Source organism: Peromyscus maniculatus, chromosome 20 (assembly GCF_049852395.1).
Source record: "Peromyscus maniculatus bairdii isolate BWxNUB_F1_BW_parent chromosome 20, HU_Pman_BW_mat_3.1, whole genome shotgun sequence".
Taxonomy (NCBI): Eukaryota; Metazoa; Chordata; class Mammalia; order Rodentia; family Cricetidae; genus Peromyscus; species Peromyscus maniculatus.
The window spans coordinates 24,243,086-24,247,282 of NC_134871.1; positions in this window are offsets into that span (position 1 = coordinate 24,243,086).

Consider the following 4,197-nt stretch of genomic DNA (forward strand, 5'->3'; position numbering starts at 1 on the left):
TTGGAGACACCTGTGTGTACCTCAGCAGGAATCTGCCATGGTGTAGCTCAAGCCCGCACACCACTGCATCTCTGTGTGATGGCTTGCCTGGGACACATAACTAGGAAGCTGTTTTTAGCTCTGTTTTAGTATCTTTTTTAAAAAAGCTTCCTCAGGTTTTGGGTGGGAATTCTTGCTACCACATCTGGGCACCGAAATGTAGCCGGAAGTTTCTCTGGTCCCGCCCAGCCCTGCGGTCCCTCAGCCACTTATAAAATAATCACTCAGAGGCTTAATATTAATTATCAATTTTATGGCCTATGGCAGGCTTCTTGCTAGCTAATTCTTATAACTTAACCCATTTCTGTTTATCTTAAGTTGCCACGTGGTGTGGCATTACCCGTCCGCTGGCATCTTGCTGCTCCTTCGGCAGTGGCTGGCGTCTCCCCTCCCTCTCCTTTCTCTGCTCACTCTCTCTCTTGGATTTTCCACCTGGCTCCATCCTGCCCTGCCACAGGCCAATGAAGCTTTATTTATTAGCCAGTTGGAGTAACACATATTCACATCGTACAGAAAGACATCCCACAGCACTCAGTTACCTCTCTTACACAATCCAGGTCCACCCGCCGAGGGATGGCATTGCCCACAGTGGTGTGTGTGTGGGGTCCTCCTATATCAACTGCAATGGGAAAGCCTCACGGCCTCGGCCACAAGCTGACCCATGCTCTTCTTCAGCTGAGGCTCTCCCCATGTGACTCCAAGTTTGTGTCAAGTTGACTGTGAAACTATGACAGAGGGAGGATAGAAATGATTCACAAAATCACCGACAATGTGACTGATCAGAAGTCACAATCAAGAGTCCTCCTTGTGCCTCTCACTCAGCACAGACCCCAGACTGCCCCAGGAGCCTGGCTGCCAGACCCGAAGGCACAGACACCAGAAGAAGAAAGAAGTGTTTTTTCTCAGTTCCCTGCTCTCGGGGAACCCAGGATTTCATAGAGATGGAACGAGGCCTCCAGACAGAGCTGGGGCGGGATGAGAGAAGGGGTGTGTGTCTCTTCTCATGGTGGAAGACACTGTGCTCTGCAGTTGGCTTTCCAGTGGCAAAGATCCACATTCCCGGCGACAGACGCAGTTCCCACACCACCCTGGCACCCTTTCTCCTCTTTCTTCTCCAAGGCCAGAATCCCTGGTGCCCCAATTTACAGCCCCCTCTGCACCAGCCTGGCTTTCCCCTCACTACTAAGCTGTGCTCCTCAGATGTTCTCTGCACACCGGAACAAACTGCAGCCGGTGGTGTGATCACAGACTCTCCTGCCTGGCCGGGGTAGGGGTGGGGTGGGGGAGCTGGCGGTGTGATCACAGACTTGCCTACCTGGCCAGGGTAGGTGGGGTGGGTGGGCTGGTGGTGTGATCACACACCTGCCTGGCCAGGGTAGGGGTGGGGAGGGGAGGCTAGTGGTGTGATCACAGACTCGCCTGCCTGGCCGGGGTAGGGGTGGGGTGGGGGAGCTGGCGGTGTGATCACAGATTCGCCTGCCTGGCCAGGGTAGGTGGGGTGGGGAGCTGGTGGTGTGATCACAGAATTGCCTGCCTGGCCAGGGTAGGGGTGGGGAGGGGGGCTGGTGGTGTGATCACAGACTCGCCTGCCTGGCCAGGGTAGGGGTGGGGAGGGGAACTGGTGGTGTGATCACAGACTCGCCTGCCTGGCCAGGGTAGGGGTGGGGAGGGGAACTGGTGGTGTGATCACAGACTCGCCTGCCTGGCCAGGGTAGGGGTGGGGAGGGGAACTGGTGGTGTGATCACAGACTCGCCTGCCTGGCCAGGGTAGGAGGGGGGGCTGGTGGTGTGATCACAGACTCGCCTGCCTGGCCAGGGTAGGGGTGGGGTAGGGGAGCTGGTGGTGTGATCACAGACTCGCCTGCCTGGCTGGGGTAGGGGGGTGGAGGGGCTGGTGGTGTGATCACAGACTTGCCTTCCTGGCCAGGGTAGGGGTGGGGTGGGGAGTTGGTGGTGTGATCACAGACTCGCCTGCCTGGCTGGGGTAGGGGGGTGGAGGGGAGTTGGTGGTGTGATCACAGACTCGCCTGCCTGGCTGGGGTAGGGGGGTGGAGGGGCTGGTGGTGTGATCACAGACTCGCCTGCCTGGCCGGGGTAGGGGTGGGGTAGGGGAGCTGGTGGTGTGATCACAGACTCGCCTGCCTGGCCAGGGTAGGGGTGGGGTAGGGGAGCTGGTGGTGTGATCACAGACTCGCCTGCCTGGCTGGGGTAGGGGGGTGGAGGGGCTGGTGGTGTGATCACAGACTTGCCTTCCTGGCCAGGGTAGGGGTGGGGTGGGGAGTTGGTGGTGTGATCACAGACTCGCCTGCCTGGCTGGGGTAGGGGGGTGGAGGGGAGTTGGTGGTGTGATCACAGACTCGCCTGCCTGGCTGGGGTAGGGGGGTGGAGGGGCTGCCCTGATGAGTAGCTGTCTGGCTCAGGACGGCACAGATGGTGTTCGTCCTGCAAGCAGGACTCCAGCTACATCAGTATCGGTGCACAGTACTTTCGTGTGGATACCCAGTAACCTTTAGCTCAGCTTGGCCTCCACTCTCTGATCACACTAGCCAACCAGGAATGTCAAAAATCCAAGCGCTTCCCAATTGACTAAGAACAGTCACTTAAAAGAGAAACCTGCAGAGAAAGTGTGTGTGTGTATGTGTGTGTGCACGTGTGCGTGTCTGTGTGTGTGTGTGTGTGCTGCCTTGTGTGCCCCAGGATGCTAAGCCATTTGCTAGGCCTGTATTCACTAGGTGCATCGACATCCCTTCCCCACCCCAGGCTGTGGCAAACAATGCTATTTCCAGACATTGCCAAATGTCCACTCGGTAGGTGGGTGGACCTGCCGTTGGTTGGGAGCCACTGATGAAACATCTAGGCTGTTGGCATCGCCTCCAGCTCCTTCCGGTCCATCCACTGTACCTTCTGTGCCCTGCACACCCCACCTGCCAGTGACCGGGCTGACGTTCCACGGGCAGGCAGGAGGGACATGGCCGTGTGGCAGCTGGGGCCCAGGAATCACCTATTGACAAACAGTGGGTGGAAATTTCCACTCACTGGAAACTGGCTGATGGCATCAGGTTTGTGGATTTTATACAAGTCAGTGTTTTCACACAAAACTATCAAGTTTAATTCTTCTTATGCCAAATCGGTTCCTTTTATATAAAGCACAGCCTTGCTGTGTTGCTCCCAGACACCACGGTTGTGGAGACTATGAACAGTCTAAACCACTCGTGACAACAACCGCAGTAAAGACCTGGGCAAAAACTTCCATGCCATAGAATTTCGTTAGTGGGATTATGGGTAACGGTTTCCTTCTCTTCTAAGTTTCCTGAGATCTAACTTCTGTAATGCTGTTAGAACTTAGAGAGCAAACTTTCTGGCCATGTCCTGAGACACTGTCTTCCCCAGCCAGGGATCAGGACAGTCCAGTTAGCTCAAGCCTGACTCTCAGAATTACTTCATAGAGCACAGTTCAGTCCTAGACAGGTATGTGACTGTGTCTGGGCTCTCTCTGAACTGCACTTAAGTTTGCACAATATAGGTTATTAAAGCTCAAAAATTACTAAATTTAATTTTAAAAAGACATGGAAGGCTGGAGAGATGTCTCAGAGGTTAGGAGCTCTGGCTGTTCTTCCAGAGGACCGGGGTTCAATTCCCAGCACCTGTATGGCACCTTCATAACCGTCTGTTTCTCCAGTTTCCAGGGTTACAACACCTTCACACAGCTACACATGCAGGTCAAACACCAATGCACATAAAAACGGAAATACACAATAATTTAGAAGATGTCTTTACCTCTCTCCTCTGTAGCATGCAGAGTGCCAGGAGCACTGGTCGGTAGGGACAACACTTCTAATTGATACCAGCTTGACTTCTCTGTGTGTTTCATCAGAGGGGCCCTGCCATCAGACTGTGGAGAGCAACAGATAACCTGTGATGTTTGGGGGTTCCGTAGGACCCCTTTGGCCAATAATTCAACAAGTCATAATCCATCCTTGGCTCTGGAAGTTTTTCTTGGTGGTATAAGGGGAATAGTTGAGGGTCCCCCAGTCTATGGTGACTCCGTGTAGATTCCTTTCATCTCTATATATATATTTCAGGAAGCTTCTAGAATAATAGTTTTCCAAGTGGCTTTTAATATTAATTGTCCCTTCCCGTGTTCTCATGTTCTCTCCC